Below are 14,968 nucleotides of genomic sequence, written 5' to 3' on the forward strand. Positions count from 1 at the left end.
GGGCTCGATCCCAGGACCCTGGGATCACGACCTGAGCTGAAGGCAGAGGCTTCAACCCACTGAGCCACCCAGGTACCCCTGATTTGCTTGAGAGGATCTCAAACAAACTCTGTGCTAAGTGCAGAGCCTGACATGGGGCTCGATCTCATGACCTTCAGATCGTGACCAGAGCTGAAATCAAGTCTGACACCCAACTGACTGAGCCACCCAGGTTCCCTGAATCTGATGTTATTTTAATTAGTCTGTACCACAGAGAAAGAAGGAAGCAACCCCATTATCTTATTAGGCCCGTATGACACTGATCTAAAACCTGACCAAAATAGCATGAGAAAGGAAACCACAGACTAACCTCACTTATAATTGTTGATGCAAAAATCCTAATAAAATACTAGCAAACGTATTCCAGCAGTGCACTAGGAGAAAATACACCATGACCAAAGACATTTATCCTAAATGTTCATGGTAGCTCAATATTATGAAGTCTATAAACATAATCACATTAAAATGCAGAGAAGGGTGTGATGTCGAGCAGACTGGGCTGTTTTAGGACGAAAGGACAGGGCCAGAGGATGGGACTGGGGAATGTTTGATTACAAAGGAAGAACCCAAGGGAATTTTAGGGGTGATGGAACTATTCTGTATCTTGATTGTGGTGCTGGATACCTGCCTCTGTGTACCCGTGAATAGGGCATTATACAACCAAAAAAGTGAATGTCATTATAGATAAAAGCAGATATTTAAAAATCAGTTTCAAAAAATGAAAACAAAACTAAAAAAATCCCTCTATCACATAGCCAGTAAAGCCGATGTTTGACCAGGTAAGGTATAGTGACTGTAATATACCCAGTGTTCTCAACTGTCACCTGGAACTCACACTGATACTTTACCTTCCAGCATTGTTAAGAGATTTGGCTCAGCACAGCATCTGGCGTAGAGTACATCCTCAAGAAATGTTTATCATTGTTAGTAATAAGATATACCCATGAAGCCCAGGAACTCGGGAGCCAGAATGCCTGGCTTCAGATTCTGGTTCATCCCCTTATTTGTTGTGTGGCCTTGGGCAGGTCATTTTGCTTCTGGCCTCTGTGTTCTCTTATTTTTAAAATTTAGAGAAGCGTCTCTCTGAGAGTTTGTTGAGTTTTCTGCAGCAGAGCACCTAGAAGTGGGGAGTGGGAGTTCAGTCTCCTGTGAGTTCAGAAGTGGAGTAAAGTGAGCTGCGCGTTGTCGTGTGTGTGTGTGTGTGTGTGTGTGCGCGCGCATGCGCACGTGCGTGTGTTTGTGTGTAGTAACAGTGGCTGATGTTGGTCTCTGTGTTATTTAATGAGTTGTATAGATAAGGTACATGGGAAAAAGGGCAAGAGGAGACAGTTTCCACCTGTGGCAGAGATATGGGTATAAACACCAAGACAGAAGCACAGGTGGATTCTCCAGAGACCAAGGGAGCTGACAGACAACATGAACTTGGTTCCACAGCGGCCTGATGTCAAAGGTAGGATGAATTTGTATTAAAGGAGTGTGAAAGTTTACTCAGGCCAAGTAGGTCATCAGCAAAGAGTGTTAAAGGGAGAACCCTAGAGCCTCTGTTTAATGATTTCAGTCTCTAACTACTTGAATAAAGGGGGAGTTTCTCTATGTTTGCGTGACCATTGTCCTTGCTGTGGCCACTCACGTTGACTCGTTGACTCCAGTGGACTGTGTGTCACCTACAAGAGTGAGGGGGCTGATCAGTGAATGTTCCTTGCCTTGGTGACTCTGAGTAGACCGTTGTCACTGGTGGGCTGGTGGTGGTCACGTGGAACTGGGAGGCCCACTTGGAAGTGAGTCACTCGCCTCCCTGCGAAGGATTGCACAAGTCCCAAGAAAATGGGGAGAAGAGTAATATTTAAAGAAATGAGAACATTTTTATCAATATGATAAGGGGCAAATGCAAAATATAAAACTCTGTATGTGTATCTAATTTGGTTAAACATATGCATAGAAAAATGACTGGAATGAAACATTAAAACAATAAAGAGTTGTCTCCGAGTGAGGACTACAGATGACTTCTCTTCTTTGTATCTTATATCTTTTATATTTTCTGCAATAAAAATGTTTTACTTTTGCAATTAGAGAAGGGGCATGGTTGCAATTAACTTAAAAGAAAAGAGGTTCCCTTTCCCTGTTCACAGCCTACTTATTGTTCAGCAACACATTTTTTGCTACTTGTTATGTATAGGACAATAACCGTTTAATTGCTGGCTACATTCTCTGATCTCCAGGTGAAGCTCAGAGCTTCCTAATCTTACTTCCATTCCACGGAAGAGGAACTCTGACATGGGGCAAAGACATAATGGGGTCCTTAGAAACTCTCCATGAGCCATTGCAGTTGGAGCTTGGGTGGTAGCAAGGAAGACAGCCAAAACTCCCTCTTTCTGGAATGTGCTACTGTTTGGGATCATGTCCTGTTACTTCTCTGGCTTTCCTTTCTCTCAGCTGCTGCGTAAAGATAGGATTATGTTTTTGCTGGGGCTGCCATAACAAAGAACCACAGACCAGGTGGCTGAAATAACAGAAAGTTCTTTTTTGACAATTCTGGAGGCTGCAGGGTGTCTGAGATCAAGGTGTCTGGGGTTGGCTTCTTCTGAGGCCTCTCGCCTTGGCTTGTAGATGACTGCCTTTCCATCCTTTCTTCCCATGGTCTTCTTTCTGTGTGACTGTGTCCTACCCTGCTCTTCCTTGAAGGACACTAGATTTGTCACATTAGATATGGGCCTACCCTAATGAACTCATTTCATGTCAATTACCTCTTTAAATACCCCGTCTCCAAACACAGTCAGCTGGAGATTCTAGAAGTAGGACTACAACATAGGAATTTTGGACGCCACAATTTTGCCTATAACAGTGTTGAAATAATTTTTCTTAGGGGACTCTGTTGCCACTCTGGGAAAGTCAGGAGAGATCCAGTATAGGGTTTAAGAGAAAGGATTAAAAAAAAAAAAAAAAAAAAAAGGCAGTTTTAACTTCTTGGGTTTCGGATCGCCTACCAGGTTAAGAAACCAGAGTTTCTTAACACACACATCTTCATTTGTCCAGAGTGTCTGTGTCTGTTGCGGGCACATCACCCTCTTAAATCTGTGGCTGTGTTGAGGCCACTTGAAGATTGAAATGTTGGCTGTCTCCTCCTTGGGGACATAACAAATATATCATTCTGTTGAACTTATCACCACATTATTGGATGTTTCTACAAAAGCAAAGCAAATCTGAGAGCAGAGATGTAGACTCTTGCTCAGTAACTGATGGGGGGTGGATATGGTGGTGAAATGGTTAAAGAGTGGTCTACTCTAGTCTTAAGACCCTTGATAGCTTGGTAAACATCACCATTCTCTACTAAAAAACAAGAAGCAGCCTTCTGAACAGCTCATATAAATTTTAAGGCGTTGAAATGAAAGAGTTTATCTGTCTTCTCTGCCCGAGTGATAAACATCAATGAATGTACTCTGATCTCTTTTCCCAGATGAATCCTGAATGTTTTGCACTACAGAACTGATTTCACTGATTTGTGAAAAGAGACAGGTCAGGCCTATGGTTTCTGCCTTTGCCCAGCCAGCAGATGGTGCCATTTTTCTAGGAAATGGAACCAGAATTAGGTTGAACTGCCTTTTGGCCATCAATGTGCTAGTTAGGTACCATGTTTACAGGGTATTTCCATAGATCTTCATATATAACCAGCTTCTCTTCTATAAAATTCTGCTCATCTTAACTGCAGTTAAACAAACTGAAATCGTCAGGCTTCAGTGTAAATGAAACTTTTATTTTTTTAAATATGGGGAAAATTAGAAAGAAAATCTGAGCCCCTTCTTCTAGGTGTATGTTTTAGGATTATGTCCTCTCTCCTCCTCCTCATCCCCCATTGTCTTCCAACACATGAGCAGGCATCATCTGTTGACTTTCTTACAGTCTTTCACTGTTATGTATAGTCGTCGGTTTACTGAATTCTATAGTAAAATTGTAGCTTTTGAGGAATGAGTAGTTCTGAATAGCTACTTCAATAGCTGCTTTAATATAATACCTAACTTAATAAATGTAATTTAATAGCTAGTTTTAATAATATGTAGCTGAGTATTTACCTTTCTATTATTATTTATGAATTTATTTTTTACTAGAAATGATTGTATAATAACATAAATTTAAGTGGCACCTAATTTAAACATTTAAATTAATTCATTGAAGAATAACACAGTATGTTAAGCCTAATTGTTGAAACAACACCTCTTTTTTCCCAGAAAAGAAAAAAGTAAAGGCATGATCAAAATTATGAGTGACAATTTGGGTTCATTTTGACACTTATAAATGATTTTGTAGGCATAACGGCATGTACAATGTTGAAGAATCAACCCACTGGATTTAGAAATAATGGCAAGATAAAGAAGTACAGCTATACATCTCCGAGTTAATGCCTGAAATTAAAGGAAAATATCCACCATTTATCATAATGAACTTTCAATAACTAATTTTTTTTTTTTAACATTGAGATTGTTGTTTTAGGGAATAACTTTCTCTGAGCATTTAATTTAATGTTAAATGTATTAAATGACACACAGAGACAAATAAATTTTGTGTTTGATACAAATTAAAGGTTACATGAATATAACCTCCCTTCCTCGCCAAAGCTCAAATTTGCAATGGTCTCAGCAGAAAATGAACAGTTTACAAGTTAGACAGAATTTATAGCATTACAAAAGTTTACAGAACCCTACTTTTCACCACGTTTTTATAATAGCAAAGATTATAATGACAACTGAATGACCAGAATGTGGCAAATATTTGTGCAAAACTGCATGAATTGTCCTTACCTTTTGATAGAGGTAAAACCCAAGAACACACAATGACAATGATGAAGAGAAACTACACTGAAATGAATTCTATTTTAGATTTAAAGCAGCATGGATCATACTATTTCCAAACACCAAAAGAAAATGTGGCACTGTGAACAGTGGGAGCAACGCATGACTCGGCAGTTCACCTAGCGGACGTGACTGACGCTGGCACATGCCACAGTTTCTCTCTACACCAGCCAGCATCTTAAATGACTAGAAACTGTGGAAGGGCTTAAAACTCACTTTGGTGTCTTTATTCTTGAAATTTGAAGATCGTGAATGAAATATATATTTTTAAGGATTTTATTTATTTGACAGAGATCACAAGTAGCAGAGAGACAGGCAGAGAGAGAGGAGGAAGCAGGCTCCCTGCTGAGCCGAGAGCCCGATGGGGGACACGATCCCAGGACCCTGGGATCATGACCTGAGCTGAAGGCAGAGGCTTTAACCCACTGAGCCACCCAGGCTCCCCATGAATGATATATTTACGAAAGTCCTCTTCCCACCCCACTCCATACCTCAAGGATTGTTTCTGGTATCACTGAAAATCCTTAAAAGAATCGAATCATAAACTCTCTGGATTTACCTCTACCAATCCATTTAACTGGAACTTGAAGCTCTTCTTCAATAAAATGAATGTAATTTTGGGGCCTTAACAGTAGTTCTTCAAATATCCTTGCATTTGATTATCTATGTTCCAACCTGGGAGAGCCTTATACTGAGCTTTAAGATTTATTTAAGATTTCTTGGTTTCCTGGGAAATGAGGAAGGATTTCACCATCTACCTTGTAAGCAACTCCAAATTTGGTTTCCATAAATGTGTCCAAAATATCTATTCTTTTAAGTGCCAACACAGGAAATTCATTAATCATTTGAGCACATTTGAGCGAGATGAGGTCCAGCCAGACACATCTTTTTCTCCTTCCAGTGGTTACCCCAAATCCTCCACCTCTTTTTGTATTAATTCTCCCCTTTCATTGTCTTACTCTGTAGGGAAGTCACCAGTGCCAACTTGAGTTTTGTAAGCTTTTAGGACCCCATCACTTCTCCACCATTTTGGGAAGGTAACCCAATCAGTTACAGACACCTCCCACTGTACAGTTTGAAGAGGTTACAAAAGGATAAGTTCTAAAATTACTATCTAGTAGTTCTGCATTGGCACCTTCTACCAAGATTTTCTTTGGTGGTCCATGCAGGACCTCGGAGAGGAAACCATCTCTCACCATTGGTTTAATCCTTTCCATATAGCCCTTGAGGTTTTGTAATTTACTTAATTGTTAATTTCCAAAGTGGGGCATGTTATTTGTATTGGTTAGCCAGAACTTTGAACCTCTCAGAGAAGCCATTAAAGTCAGAAATAAGATCAGTTCACTCCAAGTAGCTTTGGGATTAAACTGGGCCCATGCCCTTTTTTGTGGTACCCTTTTTTTTTTTTTTTTTTTTTTTGCTTCTTATTGTCTCTTTTGCTCCTGGAGACCATCAGATCCTTGTTGAGAATCAAATACAACAGGAGCACTGTCAGTTAGGGTAAGCCTTTTTTCCTAGCCTTCCAGGCCTTTTCCTTTTTGGACATTTTTCTCTGCTTCCTCAGATAATCTGGGAAGATGAATTATCACACTATTTCCAATGAATATGGTAGCATTTGGATTAATTATTCCACAATGTCCAGTATGGTGACCCGGTTCTCCCTGGGCCACGCCCCAGGGCCTCCACAATCCTGGTTGCATATGGAAGGTGCCATAGGATTGGTGTCAGCGTGGTGGCTCCTGTGACGTGAGGAGAGTCCGAGGGAGACACAGGCAGTGAGGAGGGCATGCACTGAACAGCTCTGTGGTCACCAGCCACGTGTGGAGAAAGAATGAGCCAGAGGCCAACCCAACTACTTACCTTTTTAACTATAAACACTTATCTTCAAAATTTTCAATGAAAATTTCAAATATACAGAATACTTGAAAGACCAGCACAATAAGCATTATATATCATACCTATCACCTAGATTCAGCAATTATTATTTTTAAAGATTTTATTTATTTATTTGACAGAGATCACAAGTAGGCAGAGAGGGAGGCAGAGAGAGAGGAGGAAGCAGGCTCCCAGCTGAGCAGAGTCCGATGTGGGGCTCGATCCCAGGACCCTGGGATCATGACCTGAGCCGAAGGCAGAGGCTTTAACCCACTGAGCCACCCAGACACCCCTAGATTCAGCAATTATTAACATGACGTAGATTCAATAGTTAGTAACATTACCATTTTCCTTAATGTATAAATATGTGTGTGTATATATATATTTATATATATGGAAGTTGGTTACAGACATCATGACACATCAGCTCTAATATTTAGCCTGTAACTCTTTAGAATGAAAACATTCTTCTAACTACTAAACCATAATCACACCTAAGAATATTAGAAATAATTTCATTATTATCTCATATCCACTCCTTAGTCAAAATTTCCTAGTTATTACCCATGTCTCATTTTACTTATTATTTAGCTATTTTAAGTAATCACCACCCGCAGCATGAGGCTGGAGCTCACCACCCGGAGATCAAGAGTTACTTACTTGCTCCAAGGACTGAGCTAGCTAGGGTGCCGAATCCCCATACATCTTTTGTGGCTGATTTTTGTTTGAACTGGACCCAGTCAAGACTCAGAGGTTGGTTTTTGTTGTTTTGTTCGTTCACTCACCTCTACTTAAGACGGTGATTTTTTTTTCTTTTCTTTTTTTTTTTTTACGGACCAGGCCTGTTATTTTGGAATGTCCCACATTGTGGATATGTCTGATTGTTTCCTTATAAGCTTCTTCTTAACCTGTGTTCTTCAGCTATCAAAGCCTGAGAGGAAGGCTTATGCACTGTAAGTAATAATGATATTTCTAACTCAAATTCAGCATTATACATTATTTCTTACCTTTGATTTTATATAGCTATTTCTTCTTTCTTAACAATTTAAGTTCTTAATAACACTCATAGTTTACTTATTTGCTTTACCCTACAGTTGTTTAAAACAATAGCACAGTATTACTACTACAAAAAACTAAGGGAAGATAAAGATTTCTTTGTGGTTCTTTTATCTTTATAGCATATCTAAGGATCAGATGAAAGTGTGCTAAGCTTAAAAACCACTTGAAATAATTTTGTCCTGTGCATGGTTATGTTAAAAGTTTGATATGTATTTAAGTTTGTTTTGTGTTGTTTTAAATTGAATATTTCCTTTCTTTCTCTTTTCAGTTAGTTTTATTTTTTGAATTATAGAAAACATTTACAGGAGTAAAAAAAAAAAATCAAAATTATATAAAGACGTAAAGTCAGAGAAGTCTTACTTCCGTCTTTATCTCCTCTACCTGATTTCTCCTCTGTCCCTATAGATGACTATTTTTAAAAAATTCTTCCTATTAATTTTTGCAATAACAGGCAAGTATGTATTGTCCTCCTGTTTTTTTTTTTTCTCACAGAGCAGAGCATACTCTAGATCCTGTTTCATAATTTGTTCTTTTCACTTAATAAGACACTCTGAACATCACTGTGTATTTAGTATGTAGAAGTCTTTCTCACGCCACCCTCATGGCTGCAAAGTCCTCCATTGTGTGGATATGCCATGGTTGAGTCATCCATTTCCTTCCATTCATCATTCAGCTCACTGGCAGATACATGGGGTATTTGGAAATTTTTAAAAAAAATTTTGATAATTTTTGAATAGAAATTTAAAAATGTGTTTCATATTTTCCTAAGTTTATAAACAGAGTACTGTTTTTTCCTGATGCCTCAGCTGGCTTATTAGTTGCTGCTAATTTGCTTGAACTTGAAAATTAGATCCACCAAACGTGTAACAATTGCCTATAAAATAGGAGTGGTAGACATGAGTAAGGCTGCAGAGAGCTTTCCTATGAGGTAAACTGTCCTTTCCAGACCTACCTAGAAACTTATATTCTGAATGTCTTCCTTTTACGCCTTATCTTGCTGTTTTGTTTGATTTATATTAGTTTTCTGCTACAACTACCTTCTTATTTCTAAAGGACATTCAGATTATCAGTGGAAGTTACATTTTTTTTCCAGATAAATTTTTTCTGGAAATTGGATTGTCCGTACTTCCATATTGAAATAGCAAAATCTTTCCTGCCCTGAAAAGTTCGGTTTGGTGATTGATGGAGAGAGTAAGAAGTAGAAATGCTTGTAGTATAGGAAGAAGTCGGCACATACATACAGCAATGTGCACATATATGTAAGTGAAAATACACCTCTAATATTATACCAGTATATATCTGTAATGCCTGATCATACACCTGTAATACTTAATGTAATTTTTCTGCTTTTCACACTCAATGGCATATCATAAGCATTTTAATGTGTTAGGAGAAACTCTACTGACCACAATTTTAAAATGGCTGAAAATCATGCATTGTCTAAAGCAGAATATTAAAAATTTACTTTTACCAGTGGGCCTCTTTCTAGTCAAATGGAATCTACATAGCAGTTTCAGGTATGGTTCTGAAAAGGTTCTGAGTTTCATTAGGCAGTTTGACCATCATATTCTAATTAGTTAAATCATTTAATTTAATGTAACTCTTTCTTGTTTTCCTGATTATTTCTTTTGTTCTTACTTGATGGGTGCTATGTCTTCTTATTTCTCTGATTGTTAGTTTTATAGTTTACTTGTTTCCTGCATTGTCTCTGTTTCCTCCAAGCTACTGTTTCCTATTTGATCATTTTAATCTGTCTATTTTGGAAGGAAGACTTGCCTGACATTTCTAGAGTCTGTAACTGTGCATTATTATTAAAGAGCGAAGCACTGAAATGATGGCTGGAGTCTGTGTGCAGGTAGGTAAAGCCTTTCACCTGGTGTGCTTGGCTGTGGGATGATCAGGACTAATCTGGATCTGTTGAGGGGCCCCCACATACATGGTTCTATATGGCTACTCTTTCTGACCATTCAGTCTTCCACAGAAAGGTCCTGGAGTCCAGGGTTTGGAGGAGGTAAGCCTGGTTGCTGGCACTCTTGGACTGGGGAAGGGAGCTGAGTCTTAGGATGTTTTCCCTTAATGCTCATTTTTAGTCCGAGACATCATCATCACAACTGTTTGCCATGCCTGTGTCTTTAAGCACAGATTCTCTTTTTCCATGTTCCAGAGAATAAATCTTCAGTCTCTTTGAGGGGAGTTAAACATTGTTGTTTGACTGTTCAACTAGAGGGAGGGACCTGCGACTAACTATGCCCCCAAGATTTTTTTTTTAAAGATTTACTTTTTTATTTGATAGAGAGATAGAGAACACAAGTAGGCAGAGCGGCAGGCAGAGGGAGAGGGAGAAGTAGGCTCTCCACTGATCGGGGAGTCTGATGCGGATCTCAATCCCAGGATCCTTGGATCATGACCTGAGCCAAAGGCAGCTACTTAACCGACTGAGTCACTCAGGAGCACTGTCACCACAAGATTTTTCAATCATTTTTTTGTATCACTTACTTCTCCCACACTGTGCTGAAACTGCTGATTTCTGATTTCTTGCAGGGGCTTTCTGGGGGTGTATCAGCATTTTCTCATTGGTTTCCCCTTCATATGCACTTGGGTTTCAGCCTCTTTTAGCTCTGCCAATTCAGTTTTGACTTCTCCATTTGTTTTCCGCCTCCTGAAATCTTATCAAATTATCATGCCCATTGTTTTCCCTTCCCTGGTTCTCTTTGTCCCTTGTCTTCAGACCTTAATGTGGACTTTTAGAAACAAGCAGAAATAATGCATGTATCCTATCCTCCATATTTACCCACAAGCCTCTTCAAGTAGCCTTAAATCTTCATTATTTGAGAAAAAGTACTCTTTTTATGAAATATGTGAAGATCCCCTAAAGCATCACCATGGGCCCTACTATATATTGTATCATAATTGGCTAACCATTGCTCTAAGTGTTGGACATTTACATGGCTTCCAATTTGATATTATGGTAATAACACAATATTAGCATTTTGGTGCATGAATTATCCACATTATGGCTATTTTTCTGCTTAAATTGTTTAAATTTGCATTTCTTTAAGTGTTTTTTTCTCCCATATGTGTATGAGATCTGCATTTCTTCTTTTGTGATTTATCTATTACATGTCATAATACTTATATATTATAATATTTGTATATGTTAATTTATTATACTTAAAGCAATATATTTATGTTTAAGTGTTTACTTTTTTTTTTTAATGATTTTATTTATCCATGGACAGACAGTAGTAGTAGACACAAGTAGGCAGAGAGAGAGGAAGGGAAGCAGGCTCCCCGCTGAGCAGAGAGCCCGATGCGGGGCTTGATCCCAGGACCTTGGGATCATGACCTGAGCCGAAGGCAGAGGCTTTAACCCACTGAGCCACCCAGGTGCCCCAAGTGTTTACTTTTTAATTTTTGGTTCCTTTTGGGGGTGTAGACACTTCAAATTTTTGCACAAACATACCTGATTTTTTAAATGATTTCTTCCATCTCATACAATTTCTTATTTATTTAAGATTTTATTGACTTATTTGAGAGAGTGAGTGAGCATGGGGGGAAGTGGCAAAAGAAGGGGAAGCCAATTCCCAGCTGAGCAGGGAGCTGGACACAGGGTTCAATCTCAGGACCCTGGGATCATGAACTGAGCCGAAGGCAGATGCTAAACTGACTAAGCTACCCAGGTGCCCCTTCCATGACTTTTTTTTTTTAATTTTTTAAATTTATTTGACAGAGGTCACAAGTAAGCAGAGAGGCAGGCAGAGAGAGAGGGGGGAAGCAGGCTCCTCGCTGAGCAGAAAGCCCGATGTGGGGCTCGATTCCAATACCCTGGGATCATGACCCGAGCCGAAGGCAGAGGCTTAACCCACTGAGCCACCCAGGTACCCCGCCTTCCATGACTTTTAAATTCAAAAATATATTCTTTTATAAATATTTAATGAATATTCTGATTTGAGGGTTAAAGATGAGAGCATTATTATCATAGGGGTTAGGGCCAGAGTTCTTTTTTTCTATTAGCATGAAACTATGTTTATTTTATAAAATTTTAAAGTAGAATCCAAATGGTATATTCATGTATATATATGAATTGCATTACATATATGCAATTGAATTAAAATACATATAAGAAATTCTAGGGAAGAAAACACAACCAATGATTCATAATTGTTGTCTTTGGGCACTAGGTTTTTCTCTATGTTCTGATATTATATTGTTTATATTTCCTTAAATATTTTGGGCATTCTTTTTATATTATAAATGAAAAATTGAATCTTAATTTTCAAGACTAGTTTATTTGTTTTTAAAATTTTATTTATTTATTTTAAGTAATCTCCATCAAATGTAGGGTTTGAACTCATGACCTCAAGATCAAGAGCCACATGCTCTTCGGACTGAGCCAGCCAGGCATTCCCGCCCAACTTAAAAAAAATTATTTATTTAAAGACTAGTTTAGAAACGAAGTATAAACTAATAGTTTGGGGAAGCATGATGATCATTTTCTTAGTAATAAATTCTCAAAAAACTTTTTTTAATGTTAAAAAAAAACTGTATGTAATCAATGTATACAACTTGCCGAGTTTGGAGATAATTATACACTCATGAAACTGTCACCACAACCTGTGCCATCAGCATATTCATCCCATCCAAAAGTTTCCTCCTCTTCTCTTATTTACTATTATTATTTTTATTATTATTGACTTGACATATGATCTAGTCTCATAACAAATTTTTAACCATGTGATATAGAATGGGGAGGTAACTAGTTAAGGTACTAGTTAAGAGTTCTGAAGCTCCAAGAATACATTCTGGGAAAAACATGGAGAGAGAAGATTTGGGGTGGATAAGACTGAGGTTTGCAGAATGCCCACAGCCAGGGAGGGGAGGAGAAAGCAGACTCAAGAAAGAACTAGGCAGAGAGGTGCCTGAGAGAGTTGTGGTGGTTTAGGTCCTCTGAAGAGAGTAAGGCCTAATGGAAGTGTAAGATGATGATCCCGCTGGGGCGTCGGTCTCCCCGACTGTGCTCAACTCCAAGCCCCTTCCTGCAGACGCTGCTAAGCACAGCTGAAGACAAGCATGTTGAGATGGAGAGAAAAAGTGCTTCGTTTCTTTTGTGCTTGACATAGGTGTCTCACATTGCACCAGGCTTTTGTGTCATTGACTAGACTCATTTTGGCACTTAGAATCACTGTCTTTTCAAGCAAAGTTAGTGCTGCAGGCTTAAAACACCACAAAAGGGCAATCCTTGGCTGTTTCTTTTGTCTCCCTTTTCAAGAAGCATTATTAAGTAACCTGAATTATAAGGCTATTGCTTCTCCAGCTCAAAGTGTTGTTCCCCCAAGCAGTGGTGCGTCCTTTCCATTAGGAAGTGTAGCTAAGAGCTATGGAGCTCACCACAATTGCTGCTGAACTATAATTGTCCAAATTGGATATTTTGACTTTGCTTCTTCCGGTTCTTGGGCCCATGCTGGGTATTATCCTCTAACTTCCATCTTTACCACTCTAAGAGAACGTTTATCGTTTTTTTAAAAATCTTTTATTCCAATTCCAGTTAGTTAACATACAGTGTAATATTGGTTTCAGGTGTACGATATAGGGATTCAACACTTCCATATGTCACCAAATGAGAATTCCAACACTTCCAACACTTCCACATGTCACCCAATGAGAATTGGGGCATATGACATATGCAAACATGACTGTTTGCAGTGGTAGCTTCTGGAAAAATCCCACTATATGTGTAGGGGATGGCTTAGGATGGAAAAGTCATGATGGATTTATGAGGCTGGAGGGACTTCTCAGGAGGACAGAGCAGAATGAAGAAGGGACCACAGGATGTCAAGGCTGTGAACCATATCTTCATTGAAGATGATATATGTCCTATCATTTATCACATTGTACTTTGTTATTTCACAAATTTTTTTAATGAAAACAATGTTCACATAAAAAATAAGAGATTATGTAGGGGGGCCTGGGTGGCTCAGTGGGTTAAAGCCTCTGCCTTCAGCTCAGGTCATGATCCCAGGGTTCTGGGATCAAGCCCCACATTGGGCTCTCTGCTCAGCAGGGAGCCTGCTTCCTCCTCTCTCTCTGCCTGCCTCTCTGCCTACTTGCGATCTCTATCTGTCAAATAATTAAATAAAATCTTTAAAAAAAAATAAGAGATTATGTAGCATCTCTAGTCTTTTGGCGTAATTTGTAATAGCATCACTGGCTAGTTCTGTTAGATATCCACTGATTTCCTTTAGGTCAGTGACATATAAATACACCCTAATGGTCTAACCCATCAGCTTTCAGGGACTCCGTGCAGAGTATTCCTACCAAATTATCCTTGTGATGACTCTTTGTGTTTCCTAAAGATGGTTTTTTAGTAACAACTTGAACACATCAGTTTGCATGGCCTTCAAACTGACCCAAGCCTACATCTTGATTCTTGATTTTTCCATTCTAATGAAAATTACTGTGATGAAGGAACAGTGATTCAAACCAACAAACAAACATTGACAACTGTGCGCAAGACCAAGTGATGCCATTCCTGCTGCCCAGTTGGAGTAGAATGGTCTGTGAGTGCTGAGGCAGGCAAGGCAGAGGAAAGCTTGGAAAGTTTTCAAGATTAATTAGCACAAAGGTGGGGCATTTGGGATATCTGGCACCAGATAGTAATCAACAGTACTAATTATACTCTCATATTCAATCAGTTATGGTGGATGAATTGGAGTCGATCGGCTGGTGTGGTTAAGGAAGCTGCAGCTGTTACAAGCTTCTCTTTAAAATATGTTTACATGTCTCTATAGCTCACGTGTTTGTGGGCTGCACTTCATTTTTATGTTTCTTAGAGAAAACGATCTCCATTTCCCCCCCCCAGTTATAATAGAAAGTTGAGACATAAGACTAAGATATGCAAACATAAAAATTGCCTGGAATGATACATTCTCAGCCAAGTCACAGTGTAGTCAACACTATATATTTTCAGTGTCTTGATATTTATGTGAGAGTGCTCACAATACTGCAAAGGATATGTGATCGCTCTTGAGGCATAAGTTCTAAATTATGTCACTTTGTTATTAAATAGGGGAAGACTCTAGAATGTCTTCTGTTCATTAGTTTTCCAGTTGGGAAGTGAGGTGGCATTTGAGGCTGAGTAGGGCTGTCTGGTG

General features: G+C 38.9%; 1 pseudogene; it reads right to left on the reverse strand.

Moving 5' to 3' along the window:
- Positions 1–5,407: 5,407 nt before the first annotated feature.
- Positions 5,408–9,755, reverse strand: LOC116570018 (annotated as a pseudogene).
- Between the last annotated feature and the right edge of the window lie 5,213 nt (positions 9,756–14,968).

The sequence above is a fragment of the Mustela erminea genome, chromosome 12 (assembly GCF_009829155.1).
Source record: "Mustela erminea isolate mMusErm1 chromosome 12, mMusErm1.Pri, whole genome shotgun sequence".
Lineage (NCBI taxonomy): Eukaryota > Metazoa > Chordata > Mammalia > Carnivora > Mustelidae > Mustela > Mustela erminea.